The sequence below is a fragment of the Nicotiana attenuata genome, chromosome 6 (assembly GCF_001879085.1).
Source record: "Nicotiana attenuata strain UT chromosome 6, NIATTr2, whole genome shotgun sequence".
Lineage (NCBI taxonomy): Eukaryota > Viridiplantae > Streptophyta > Magnoliopsida > Solanales > Solanaceae > Nicotiana > Nicotiana attenuata.
Genome location: NC_031994.1, coordinates 34,658,110 through 34,673,945, shown reverse-complemented (window position 1 = coordinate 34,673,945; position 15,836 = coordinate 34,658,110).

Genomic DNA, 15,836 nt, shown 5'->3' with positions numbered 1-15,836 from the left:
AGTAATCTGTAGATACACCCTCTTGGCCTATAGGTGGTATGTTGCACGGCACCTCTGATGTAGTATTCCCCTCAACTCTTGACTCCACACAAAGAGCATTAACCACTGTATTCTGTTAGACGTATGCATCAATGTTAGTGTAGTAACTGACTGTATGAATACAGTTAAATACATATAAATACAATACATATTTGATCTTAAATTTGTATTTTGCTGAGGCTGTATTTACGTGGAGAATTTAAATACATTGGACAACATATTAAGAATACATCTGAATACATATAAATACATTACATATTTTGGGTAGAATTTAAATGCATCTAACTGAAAGTTATAACATTACTATATAGAGGAAGCTTAAATGAATACAAGTATCATGTTGTAATATATATGAATACATGTAGATACAACATGCGAAGAGCACAATAATTATGTAGAAATAAAGTCAGAAAAATACAAATACATATAGGATTAAGATAATTAAAAATCCTGAATTATTCTGTATATACTTGTATTTCACAATGTTACAAAATTGTTTTATATATGATTAATCCGAATAAGAGCAAACAGGAGATATAAACATATACTAAAGAGGTTAAAAAATATTAAACCTCAACATTATCGCCGACAACTGTATCAGTCTCTTTGTGACCTTTTGGAATATCTTGCAAGTTGGTATCATATGGCATTTCAATACCATCATGACATCTCCCTGTGGTTTCCTTTCTCTAGTGTAAGCTTTCTTTTTGCTGATTGTCTTGAAGATGGTCAGAAAGCATCTTAAAGTTATCATTGATCAATGATCTCAGAGACTTAAACTCGCCCACAACCTTAGCAAGACAGAAATAATTAGAAAAGTGCGCCAAAAATATACGAATATTAAGCACTAAATTGTAATGTTTAATGTGTGGATAAAAAATTCACGTATTCTTTGAATGAATTTAGGTCTTTCCTCAAAGAAGATACTTCATCATTTTTGGAATCTGCCAGCTGATTGTGATGCAAAACATTTTGTGCAATTTCAGATACACCAACAGGAGGAATCTTGGATTGATTCTCTGTATTTGAGTGATGAATAATCTGTTCCTTGCGCTTTTTATGGGGCGGTGATGAAGATGGACCAACACTTGCAGCATGTTTCTTCTTACACTGGAGATCAGGTGTAGGAGAAAAGTCATCCGAATCCTCTGCCCACTTGTCTGAATGAGTAGGAGTAGGACTGTTCTCAACAGCAACGCCTACTGGAGGAATCTGAATAACGGCAAGCTCTATATCGGTTGGATGGATGTCCTTGTAAAGAATCTGAAAAACGAAAAACGATCAAAGTCTTGCTACAATGGATGTATGCAAATCTGGAATCAAAATGTAATGTGTATTCAAATGAAGGCAGTAGTAATGATTAGTAAATTATATGCAACTATTTTCAACTGTATTAATGAAGGCAGCAACAACTGTATTCATGTTTCAATTAATGAAATATGCAGCAGTACTAATGAAGGCAGCAGCAACTGTATTCAACTGTATGCACTTGTATGCAGCAATAACTGTATGCAAATATATGCAGCATTAATGATTAGTAAATTGTAAACTAGCCAGGATACAAATTGTAAATTATCATGTTTCCCTTGTCATTCAACATGCCGTTCATCAGATAAGCAAAGTTTGGCTGATTTCCGGTGGATCTCCAATTGAGTATTCTGGGGACCACGTTATTAACTCGGAGTGCAATTTTGGGATCAACATTTGAACAGCACTCATAAAACCACACTTGCATAGCTAGAGGCATCCCAGCTATCCTGTAGTACTTCTTCTGAGCACCCATATTCTTGCTAATAGATTTTGTCAGGCTTTCAAATGCTTTTATACCCCATGGATATTCATAATAGCGCCCACTCTCGACCAAGTCAAAATATAGCCATGGGATGGTTATGCTGTTCTTCTCGGATGAAAAAATGAAAGTGTGTATTAAATACAACACAGCTATCTTTAAGGCATCCCCATCGTTGTCGTAACCCCAATTCTTGTCAACAAAGCATTCCATCAAATCTTTCTTTTTGACAGGATTGGCACCTCCAAAGTAAGTCTCAATAATCCGGTTAGGAACCTTTTCATTGAACTCAAAATCAGCAGGGTTACCAACACATTTGAGGCTAGTCACAAGTGCAAACTCCCTTATTGAGAAAGATAATGAAGTACCATTGACGTGTATTGCAAATACATTGTCAGGACTTCCTTCTAACTGGAGAGCCATGAAGCATCTGAAGAGTTGATGTTGGAATTCACAACGCTTCATTTGAAGGTTTCCAAAATAAGTATTACCCAGTTGTTTGTACTGCTCTGGAGTAAGATTTTCTTTTAGCTCGGAGACTATGTCAGTGTTAGTATATACACTGATATGCGGTGCAAATACAGGCTATTTTTTCACAAAGAACTTAATTCCCTGCATTTAACAAGAATAAATACATATAAATACAACTGAATACAATACATATTTCATAGTACAACTGACATGAATACATATGAATACAACTAAATACAGACTGCAAAAATAAATTGGAGTAAGATATCAGTGATAGAAATATATGTACTAATATAATACATACACATACAACAAATAAAGACATTGCAATTAGAATAAAACAGTGATGGAAACTTTGAAAATCATTATAAATACAACTATAAGAATACATCAGAATACATATACATATCTGTATCATTGATTTTTATAAGTACAAAAATACATTGAATATCCTTTTTGAACAGAGAATTCAACAGGTTTATACATATAAATACAGATGAATATATCAATAATACAGATGAATACATCAGAAATTACCTTTTTATCCGAGCTTTTACTTGCTTCAACCTCCTTCCCCTTGATAGATGAAGCTTCAAAAACATGTTTTTTCCTCTTTTTTGCAATGGAAAATCTTTTTTCCTTCAATGATTTCTCGACTTGGGTTTCTTTGAAATTGTCATGTCGAGATTTTGTTCTCTTCTCCAATGCCATATTTTTGGCTAAACCTGCATCCAATTCCCCTTGAGTGATTTGCAAGGAGAAAGAGGGTCCATTGAAATTGAGAATTTTAGTGGGTATACCTCTAGTAATCAACTTGCGGGGTGTATTCTCAGACATTGTGAAAATACGCTTGGATACTGTTGATTAGAGAAAATTTAGTGAGTAGAAATGTTGAGAATAAGCAAAAATAGCGAAAATCAAAAAAATTAAATACTTACCATACTAATTATAGAAACAAATGAGTAAAATCTAGAGGAGATTAGGGTTTACGTCGAGATTGGGGAAGGAGGAAGCAGCGGTGTGGGTGAGGAGGTTTCTCTGGTTTTGAGCGTGTTTACAGGGAATGAGAAAGAAAATAGATTGTATCAAAATAGAGAGAGGATGAACGTGTATTGAGAAGTTGTATGAAAAACAGTAACTATGAGAGAGAAAACTCTAAGAAGGGAGAGAGAAAAATAAAACATAGCGTCTTTAGTGGCTTAAGTGTAGGAGATAACCAAAATTAGAAATTTTGCTATAAACCATAAAAGGTATCAATAGAATATAATTTATTTAAATGGTATTTATTTTAAATAAATAAGGTGTTAACCTTTGCTAAGGAGGTAAAAATTCCTATTTTAATTAAAATGCCATAACAATAATAATAGAAAAACGTAAATTAATAAGTACTAGACAAATAAAAATGCATGAATTGAGAAATGAATACTAGAATAAATATTGTTCTGTGAAACTATCTCAATGTGCTTAAAATAATATTTTAAATATCTAAAATTGGTAAATTAAATTAACAAGTTATGCGGTGAAAATTATAATATATGGGGTAACATAGCAAAATAAGGTAATAATACTTGTAGTCGTATTTTAAAAATGCTATAAATATTATTATGACTTTTAGATATAATAGTAGCTCAGTAGCTATGGACAAAATTGGGTGCCAGCAATTATTGTATACATTTATATTCACGAACTGTACTTGTTTGAATACTGAGTAGACCAGTGAAATCCGAGTTATGAAATCAGTGAAAGCATAGCATAACTGAGTGTAAATATTATCAAAAACAATGAGGAAACAGTAGTAAAGCCCCTAAGGGTCCAAACAGTCGGCACAAGGCCCAAACACGGCATTCAGCCCCAAACATAGTAATATTTTTCAAAACACAATAATATCAAACAGTTTTCAATCAAATACGCGACATAATAGTCGTGCGGGATGGACCAAGTCACAATCCCCAGCGGTGCACAACCCCACGCTCGTCATCTAACGTGTGCGTCACCTCAAAATAACACAACTATGTGAAATCCGAGGTTCCATACCATCAGGACAACATTTACAATCATTACTTACCTCAATCCGGTCAAAACTCTAGCCCGTGATGCCTTTGCCTCTTGAATCGGTCTCAACTCGCCCTGAATCTATCCAAAATCAGAATCATAACATCAAAATGGGCTAAAGGAACAAAACCCACGCGAAAATATTCAAATTACGTCGAAAATCCCAAAATTGGCCAAACCCGACCCCCGGGCCCACGTCTCGGATTTCGATAAAAATTACAAAAACTAGAATCCTTACACTCTCACAAGTTCATACATACCAAGAGCATCAAAATCCGACCACAAAAGACCCCTCAAATCCTTAAATCCAAGTCTCCAATTTCAAGGCCTAAACCTCCAATTTTAACCACTAATTTCCATAAATTCCATGTTTAAACAATTGAAAATCAATATAGGACCGAGTTTTTGGTTCAATAATCTTACCTCCAAGTGTTTCCCTTCGAATCCCTTTTCAATCTCTCCCAAAAAGCTCCAAAACCGTTCAACAATGGTGAAATATGGCCAAAAATTGCGAAGTCCCCTATTAAAACATTCTGCCCAGGGATTTAAATTTCCTTCATCATGATCGCGGAAACAGCCTCGCGATCGCGGAGCACAAAACTGGACCGCCATCATTTAACCCTACGCGATCGCGCAAACCTCCACGCTAACGCGAAGCACTGCCTTTGCTAACCCACGCGATCGCGACCTCTCCCACGCGATCGCATAGAACAACCTTACCACTTTACACCAGCTCCTTCTCTTCTACGCGAACGCGACCCTGACCACGCGTTCGCGAACTACATCTTCACCGCCAATCGCGATCGCGTCCTAACCTCTGCGATCGCGTAGAAAAAATCTCACCTCTTCCTAACTAGGCCTACGCGATCTCGGACTCTTCTGCGCGATCGCGAAGAACAAAATGTCTGCAACAGAATACCAGAAAACCTGTTATCTCCTCAAGTCCAAAAATGCCCCGTTGAGCATCCGAAACACACCTGAGGCCCTCGAGACCTCAACCAAACATGCCAACACATCCCATAACATCATTCAAACTTGTTCCAACCTTTGGAACACTCAAAACAACGCCAAAACATCAAATCAACCTCGGATTCAAACCTAAGAACTTAGAAACTTTCAAATTCCGCAAACGATCATAAAGTTTATCAAATCTCACTCGAATAACCTGAAATTTCGCACACACGTCACAAATAACACAACGGACCTACTCCAATTTGCGGAATTCCATTCCGACCCCTATATCAAAATTTCCACTATCAACCGGAAAACGCCAAAATTCCGATTTCGCCAATTCAAGCCTAAATCTACTACGGACCTCCAAAAAATATTCCAATCACGCTCCTAAGTCTCAAATCACCTAACAAAGCTATCTGAACCATCGGAATTTACATACGAGCTCTTTTTCTCATAAGTCAACATCCGGTTGACTTTTCCAACTTAAGCTCAATCAAAAGAGATTAAGTGTCTCATTTCTCTACAAAACCACTCTGAATCCAAACTAACCAACACGATACCACATAATACGGCTGAACAAGACATAAAGAAGCAGAAATGGGGGAAAAGGGGCGGTAACTCATGAAATGACCGGCCGGGTCGTTACATCCTCCCCCTCTTAAACAAACGTTCGTCCACGAACGAGTCAAGAAACATACCTGAAGCCTCAAATAGGTGAGGATATCTAATCCGCATCTCGCGCTCGGTCTCCCAGGTAGCCTCCTCCATAGGCCGACCTCTCCACTGCACTTTCACCGAAGCGATATCCTTTGATCTCAACTTTCCAACCTGACGCTCCAAAATAGCCACTGGCTCCACATCATAAGTCAAATCACCATCTAACTGAACCGTGCTGAAATCCAAAACATGAGACGGATTGCCAATATACTTCCGGAGCATAGAAACATGAAAGACCGGATGCACACTCGACAAGCTGGGTGGCAAAGCAAGCTCATAAGCCACCTCCCTAATCCTCCGAAGCACCTCAAAAGGTCCAATGAACCGAGGACTCAATTAACCTCTCTTCCCAATTCTCATAACACCCTTCATGGGTGAAACCTTCAATAGAACCTTCTCCACAACCATATAGGACACATCACGAACCTTTCAGTCAGCATAACTCTTTTGTCTCGACTGTGCTGTACGTAGCCGCTCCTGAATCACCTTCACCTTGTCCAAAGCATCCTGCACTAAGTCTATACCCAATAGCCTAGCCTCGCCCGGCTCGAACCAACCAACTAGAGATCTACACCGTCTCCCATACAAAGCCTCATATAGAGCCATCTGAATACTCGACTGATAACTGTTGTTATAAGAAAACTCCGCAAGCGGTAGAAACTGATCCCATGAACCACCAAAATCAATGACACAAGTGCGCAACATGTCCTCCAATATCTGAATAGTGTGCTCGGACTGCCCGTACGTTTGAGGGTGAAAAGTTGTGCTCAACTCGACCTGAGTACCCAACTCTCTCTGCACGGCTCTCCAAAACTGCAAAGTAAACCGAGTACCTCTATCTGAGATGATGGAAACTGGGACACCATGAAAACGAACAATCTCTCTGATATAGATCTCCGCCAACCGCTATGAAGAATAGGTAGTACACACAGGATTGAAGTGCGCGGACTTGGTCAGCCGATCCACAATCACCCAAATAGCATCGAACTTTATCAAAGTCCGTGGAAGTCCAACCACAAAATCCATGGTGATACACTCCCACTTCCACTCTGGAATATCCATCTGCTGAAGCAAGCCACCCGGTCTCTGATGCTCATTTTCACCTGCTGACAATTGAGACACCGAGCTACAAATCCCACAATATCCTTCTTCATTCTCCTCCGCCAGTAATATTGTCTCAGATCCTGATACATCTTCGCGACACCTGGATGAATGGAATACCTCGAGCTATGGGCCTCCTCTAGAATCAACTCCCGAAGCCCATCCACATTGGGCACACATATCCGGCCCTGCATCCTCAACACCCCATCATCACCAATAGTCACATCTCTGGCATCGTCATGCTGAACTTTGTCCTTAAGGACAAGTAAGTGAGGATCATCATACCGACGCTCTCTAATGCGATCAAACAAGGAAAACCGAGAAACCACACAAGCTAAGACCCGACTAGGCTCCGAAATATCCAACCTCACAAACCGATTGGCCAACACCTGAACATCAACTACAAGAGGTCTCTCCCCAACAGGGATATATGCCAATCTACCCATACTCACCGCCTTCCTACTCAAAGCATCGGCCACTACATTGGCCTTCCCCGGATGGTACATGATAGTGATATCATAGTCCATTAGCAGCTACAACCATCTCCGCTACCTCATATTGAGATTTTCTGCTTGAACAAGTGCTGGAGGCTACGATGATCAGTAAACACCTCACAAGACACGCCATACAGATAATGCCTCCAAATCTTCAGCGTGTGAACAATGGCAGCCAACTCTAGATCATGAACAGGATAGTTCTTCTCATGGAGCTTCAACTGTCGAGAAGCATAAGCAATCACTCTACCCTCCTGCATCAACACACACCCGATACCAACTCTCGAAGCATCACAATACACTGTATATAAACATGAAGCTGATGGCAAAACTAACACTGGAGCTCTGGTCAGGGCAGTCTTGAGCTTCAGAAAGCTCGCCTCACACTCATCCGACCACATAAAAGGCGCACCCTTTTGAGTCAACTTGGTCAAGGGTGATGCAATAGATGAAATTCCCTGAACGAACCGACGGTAATAACCCGCCAAACCAAGAAAGCTGCGAATCTCTATGGCTGAGGACGGCCTGGGCCAACTCTAAACCGCCTCTATCTTCTTCGGATCAGCCTGAATACCCTCGCTAGACACCACGTGCCCCAAGAAAGCCACTGAATTGAGCCATAACTCACACTTGGAGAACTTTGCATAAAGCTTCTCCTCCCTCAATCTCTGCAACACAACTCTTAAATGCTCCACGTGCTCCTCCTGACTACGCGAGTATACCAGAATATCATCAATGAAAATAATAACGAACGAGTTGAGATAAGGCCGGAACACGCTGTTCATCAAATGCATGAACGTTGCTGGGGCATTGGTCAGCCCAAAAGACATCACAAGGAACTCATATTGACCATATCGGGTCCTGAAAGCTGTCTTAAGAATATCTGAGTCCCTGATCTTCAACTGGTGATACCCTGAACGGAGATCAACCTTGGAGAACACTCTCGCCCCCTGAAGCTGGTCAAATAAATCATCAATACGAGGCAAAGGATACTTGTTCTTGATCGTGACCTTGTTCAACTACCTATAATCAATGCACATCCTCATAGTGCCATCCTTCTTCTTCACAAATAGAAAAGGCGCACCCCACGACGACACACTAGGCCGAATGAACCCCTTATCAAGGAGTTCCTGAACCTGCTCCTTCAACTCCTTCAACTCCACGGGTGCCATACGATATGAAGGAATAGAAATGGGCTGAGTGCCCGGCACCAAATCAATACCGAAATCAATATCCATGTCCGGGTGCATGCTCGGCAGGTCTGCAGGAAACACATCCAGAAAGTCCTTTACTACCGGAACTAAATCAATGGTAGGAGTATCTGCACTAACATCCCTCACGAAGGCTAAGTAAGAAAGACAACCCTTCCCAACCATACGCTGGGCCTTCATAAATGAAATCACCCTACTGGGGACCAAATTAGTCGAACCTCGCCACTCGATCCGTGGCACACCCGGTATAGCTAACGTCACTGTCTTAGCACGACAATCCAAAGTAGCACGACACGGAGATAACCAATCCATGCCCAATATCACATCAAAATCGACCATATAAAGTAAAAGAAGGTCCACTCGGGTCTCTAAACCCCCAATAGTCACCACACACGACCGATACACACGGTCTACAACAACAGTATCGCCTACCGGAGTAGATACACGAACAGATAAAATAAGAGACTCACGGGGCATGTCCAAATAACGAGCAAAATATGATGACACATAGCAAAAAGTTGAGCCAGGATAAAATAACATAGAGGCATCTCTGTGACAAACCGAGACGATACCAGTAATCACAGCATCTGAAGCAATAGCATGGGGTCTAGCTGTAAGTGCATAGAAACGGGCCTGACCACCACCTGATCAACCTCCCCCTCTAGGGCGACCCTTAGCTGACTATCCTCCACCCCTAGCTGGCTGGGCGGGTGGTGAAGTAACTGGTACTGAAGCTGATGGCTGACTCCTCTACTGAGATGAACCTCCAAGAAGACGAGGACACTGCCTCCACATATGCCCCAACTATCCACACTCATAACAACTCCCTGGTACTGGAGTCGGGGACTGAAGGGAACCCCTAGCACCGGGATGACTAGCAGAAGAACCTGGCATAGAAGAACCCTGAACTGACGGAGCACGGGATGAACTCTAGGCTGGAAGGGCACTGAGTGAGGAATGACCCTAATGAGAACCGTGAGAACCATGGCCCGATGATGCCGCACGATAACCTAGGCGAGCTGACTGAGCATGACTGAATGGGCGGCCTCTGCCGTGCTGAAACTGGCCCCCATGATGAGTACCACCGAATCCACCCTGACCACGAGGCCTCTTAGCCTCCCTCTCGAACCTCTCCTGATGACGAACTATCTCAATTTGTCGAGCTATGTCCACAACCTCATTGAAGGTAGCACCGGACACTCTCTCTCTGGTCATATGCAACGGAAGCCGATAACCGAGGCCATCTATAAACCTCCTGATCCTCTCTCGATCTGTATGAACTAACCACACCGCATGACGAACCAACTCGGAGAACCGCATCTCATACCGCGAAACAGATTTGTCACCCTGACGAAGCTGCTCGAACTGCCTGCGCAGCTCCTCTCGACGAGACTCAGGTACAAACTTCTCCAGGAAGAGAATGGAGAACTGCTGCCAAGAAAGGGGCGCTACGTCAGCCGGCCTACGCCTCTCGTATGCCTCCCACCATCTAAGTGCAGCCCTTGAAAACTCGAAAGTAGTGAACAAGACCCCACTGGTCTCCAAAATACCCGCGGTCCGAAGCATCCTCTAACGCTTGTCCAAGAAACCCTGGGCATCCTCGCCCCTTGCACCACTGAAAGTCGGAGGCTGAAGTCTCCCAAACTTCTCCAATCTGCACTGCTTGTCCTCTGGCGTAACAGGAGCTACATAGCCCTGAGCAGCTGCAACCGGCTGGGCTGGAGGTGCCCCCGGTGTCTGAAGTCCCTGCACGACCTGCTCAGGTGTGCGAGCGACGGGAGTCTGAGTGCCTCCCCCGGCCTGAGAAGTAGTTGCGGTTGTAGTAACTAAGACCGCCTGAGCTAGGCCAGTGCATAGTGATAGAATCTAGGCCAGGGCCTCCTGAAGGCTTGGGATGACAATAGGCACAGCCGGTGCCTGAGCTGGTACTGCTGGAGCTTCCGCCACTGGGACCTGATCCTCAACTAGGGCGGTTGGTGGATCTGTAGGTGTTGCCCTAGCTGCTGTGTGGGCTACACCTCTGCCCCTACCACGGCCTCGACCGCGTCCTCGGCCTCTAGTGGCCCCAGCTAGTGGTACTGGTGGTTGTCCATCCTAACCGGTAGTGCGTGTCCTCACCATCTGTGAGAGAATAGAATAACAGAAGTTTAGTACTAGAATCGACAGATTCGCATGACAGGAATTCAAAAACAAGAAGTTTTTCCAAAAAGGTTCTGCAGCCTCCCGAGGATAAGTACAGACGTCTCCGTACCGATCTGCGAGACTCTACTAAACCCGTTCATGACTCGTCAGACCTAAGTAACCTAGGCTCTGATACCAACTTGTCAAGACCCTAAAACTGACCCGGTCGTGATGGCGCCTAACGTGAAACTAGGCCAGCCGACACAAACCCCAAAACCAACCAAAAATTTATAATAAGTCATTTAAAGCCATTAATTGGATTAAATCCCATAATATAAAGTTAAAATAAGCAGTGCGGAAATATAACACAAGCCCGACACCGAGGAGTCACCAGTTATGAGCAACTACAACTCGCCTAGGAATAAGAAAAGACAACATAGTCGGAAAATAAAATACTACGACATTCTGAATAAGATAGGAAGGACAAGCACTGGGCTGCGAACGCCAAGCACCTACCTAGTCAACTCCGGAGACCTGCTGGAAGACTGATCAGCACTTACTATCGCGTCCTGAGACTCCTGGATCTGCACACAAGGTGCAGGGAGTAATGTGAGTACGCCAACTCAGTAAGTAATAAAAGTAAAAGCAGTTGAGCAGTAAGAAAATAGGTAATTCCACGTCATAGCACTACAGCAAAACAGTATATGTCCAAAACAATACAGTAAATCAATTAACTCGTAAAAAAACAACTCAGTTCAGTAAAACCTTTTTAAATCATCTTTCAATAGTTTCAAATGAGTGATGAAAATAGTGAGTAAAAGGATAGAAACGTAAACAGCCCCTTGGGCAAAACAAGTACCATAAATCGCCCTCGGGCATAATATCAACAGAACCAGCCCCTCGGGCTACCTCACAATCACTCGTAATCAGCCCCTCGGGCAATAACATGAAACAACAGCAGCCCCTCGGGCAATATCACAGTACTCACACTGGGTACCCGCGCTCACTGGGGTGTACAGACTCCGGAGGGGCTCCTACAGCCCAAGCGCTAACATAAGCCATCTCGTGGCATAACAAATCAGGCCCTCGGCCTCTCATATATCATATCTCACAAATCAGTACAACCTGCTGCGGTGCGCAGCCCGATCCCATGATATCCTCACAACACAGGCCCTCGGCCTTACTCAGTCAGAACTCACTCAGGCCCCTCGGGCTAACAGTAAAAAAGGTACTCGACTCAAAATATCATTTACAAATTAAATGAGTAAATGAAATCCGAGTTATGAAATCAGTGAAAGCATAGCATGACTGAGTGTAAATATTATCAAAAACAATGAGGAAATAGTAGTAAAGCCCCTAAGGGTCCAAACAGTCGGCACAAGGCCCAAACACGGCATTCAGCCCCAAACATAGTAATATTTTCCAAAACACAGTAATATCAAAAAGTTTTCAATCAAATACGCGACATAATAGTCGTACGGGATGGACCAAGTCACAATCCCCAGCGGTGCACGACCCCACGCTCGTCATCTAACGTGTGCGTCACCTCAAAATAGCACAACTATGTGAAATCCGGGGTTTCATACCATCAGGACAACATTTACAATCATTAGTTACCTCAATCCGGTCCAAACTCTAGCCCGTGATGCCTTTGCCTCTAGAATCGGCCTCAACTCACCCCGAATCTATCCAAAATCAGAATCATAACATCAAAATGGGCTAAAGGAACAAAACCCATACGAAAATATTCAAATTACGTTGAAAATCCTGAAATTGGCCAAACCCGACCCCCGGGCCCACGTCTCGGATTTCGATAAAAATCACAAAACTAGAATCCTTACACTCTCACGAGTTCATACATACCAAGAGCATCAAAATCCGACCACAAACGACCCCTCAAATCCCTAAATCGAAGTATTCAATTTCAAGCCCTTAACCTCCAATTTTAATCACTAATTTCCATAAATTCCATGTTTAAAAAATTGAAAATCAATATAGAATCGAGTTTTTGGTTCAATAATCTTACGTCCAAGTGTTTCCCTTCGAATCCCTCTTTAATCTCTCCAGAAAAGCTCTAAAACCGTTCAACAATGGTGAAATATGGCCAAAAATCGCAAAGTCCCCTATTAAAACATTCTGCCCAGGGATTTAAATTTCCTTCTTCGCGATCGCGGAAACAGCCTCGCGATCGTGGAGCACAAAAACTGACCGCCCTCATTTATCCCTATGCAATCGCGCAAACCTCCACGCGATCGCGAAGCACTGCCTTTGCTAACCCACGCGATCGCGGCCTCTCCCACGCAATCGCATAGAACAACCTTACCACTTTACACCAGCTCCTTCTCTTCTACGCGAATGCGATCCTGACCACACGTTCGTGAACTACATCTTCACCACCAATCGCGATCGCGTCCTAACCTCTGCGATCGCGTAGAACAAATCTCACCTCTGCCCAACTAGGCCTACGCGATCGTGGACTCTTCTGCGCGATCGCGAACAACAAAATGTCTACAACAGAATACCAGAAAACCTGCTATCTCCTCAAGTCCAAATATGCCCCGTAGAGCATCCGAAACACACCCGAGGCCCTCGGGACCTCAACCAAACATGCCAACACATCCCATAACATCATTTAAACTTGTTCCAACCTTCGGAACACTCAAAACAACGCCAAAACATCAAATCAACCTCAGATTTAAGCCTAAGAACTTAGAAACTTTCAAATTCCGCAAACGATCAAAAAGTCTATCAAACCTCACCCCGAATGACCTGAAATTTTGCACAAACGTCACAAATGACACAACGGACCTATCCAATTTTCGGAATTCCATTCCGGCCCCTATATCAAAATTTCCGCTATCCACCGGAAAATGCCAAAATTTTGATTTCGCCAATTCAAGCCTATATCTACTACGGACCTCCAAAATACATTTCGATCACGCTCCTAACGAAGCTATCCGAACAATCAGAATTCACATCCGAGATCTTTTTCTCATAAGTCAATATCCGGTTGACTTTTCCAACTAAGCTCACTCAAAAGAGACTAAGTGTCTCATTTCTTTACAAAACCACTCCGAACCCAAACTAACCAACACAATACCACATAATATGGCTGAACAAGACATAAAGAAGAAGAAATAGGGGAAACGGGGCGGTAACTCATGAAACCACCGGCCGGGTCGTTACATTACTTAATATATCGGGTCGATTGTATCATACTACACTCTGCACTTAATTGTGCAGATCCAGTAGTTAGACCCAGCTCAGCATTCAGGATTCGTAGTTGTTGCCGTGGAGACTCGTGGTAGAGTTTCACCCTGGTCGCAGTCCCTAGTGTCTCCTTCTATCATTTTACTATTGTATTTGATTTAGGTAGTGTAATGTAGTATCAGACTTATATTCGTATGTTAAAGCTCATGACTCAATGTTATCAGTTTCTCGGGAATTATTGTATTTGTTATTATTCATCTATTCTATTCGACTCTTAGATTTGTTAATTTCTATATTATTATTGTTCTTATGCTATTTTTTTATGTTTGGCTTGCCTAGCAAGTGGTTTAGGCGCCATCACGACCAGAGAGGATTTTGGATCGTGACATTTTGTCCAACTCCATCATTAGATTGTGAACTCAAATTTTATACTTATAAAAATCGATGATTTAATCTTCCGTGTATAAGCTAAACTCTATACGCTAAATCCTATACTATATAAGTAATGGACACATAGAATACATGATCTATTAAAATTGAGTGAATAATTATTTTATAATAAATATTATACCCAACCACATGGTTAATAGTATATATCCCTGTAATGAACCAGCCAGTTGATTAGTGTATTTGCGCCCCCTTTCCCCATTTGATACTTCCCTTGTGCTTAGTTGTTATTTTATGACTTGCAGGGATGGTTGGTTTGATTCCGGGAAGGTTTTGTAGTAAATTGAAATACATAATTCCATTGTTGGAAGCTTGAATTATAATAGTGGACTAAGGTTTGACTTTTGTGCTAACAATATCGGATTCATGTTTTGATGGTTCCAATATGTTCTTAGTGATTTTGGACTTAGGCGTATGTCCCGATTTGGATTTGGAGGTACCTAGGGTGATTTGGCTCCTTTTGCCAAAAGTTGACAATTTGAGATTTAGAAATTTCATAAGTTTGATCATGGGTTGACTTTAAGCATATCGAGTTCGAATTATTGTTATGAGACTTGGAATAGATCTGTTTTGTCATTTGAAACTTGTGTGAAAAGGTTTGGTCTCGTTCCAAATTTGTTTGGTAGGAACCGTACTCTTGGTTGTGAATATTGAAGTTCTTGAAATTTAACAATTGCATGATACATTTTAGGGTTCAATTTGCTGTTATGGATGTTATTTTGATGTTTTAAACTTGCGAGCGAGCTCATATGAGGTTTGTGTACTTGTGTTGATGTTTAGTGTAGGCCTCGAGGGATGTGGGTAAGTTTCATATTAATTTCAGAATGATATGGTGAAGCTTCAAATTTTTGTGGTGCTACAGACCTCACAATTGCGAAGGTCTATTCCACAGAAGCGGGGCCACATATGCGATTAAGTGAGCCGCAGGTGCGGGATCGCTAGTCAGAACATAAAAATGAGGGTTTGGTCATATTTCTCATAATTGGAATTTTGGAGTTTGGTCATATTTCTCATAATTGGAATTTTGAAGCTCGGCTAGAGGCGATTTTTGGGAGACGATTGAGGAGGTAAGCGAAGATTATTCAATTCAATGATAGATATTGATTACCCATTCATTATTTCACCTAGATTATGTGAATACAAGGTGAGATTTGGGAATTTTATATTATGTTGTTGGAGAGTGAGATTTGATGATTTGAGGGTCGACTTGTAGTTTGAATTGGATGAAAT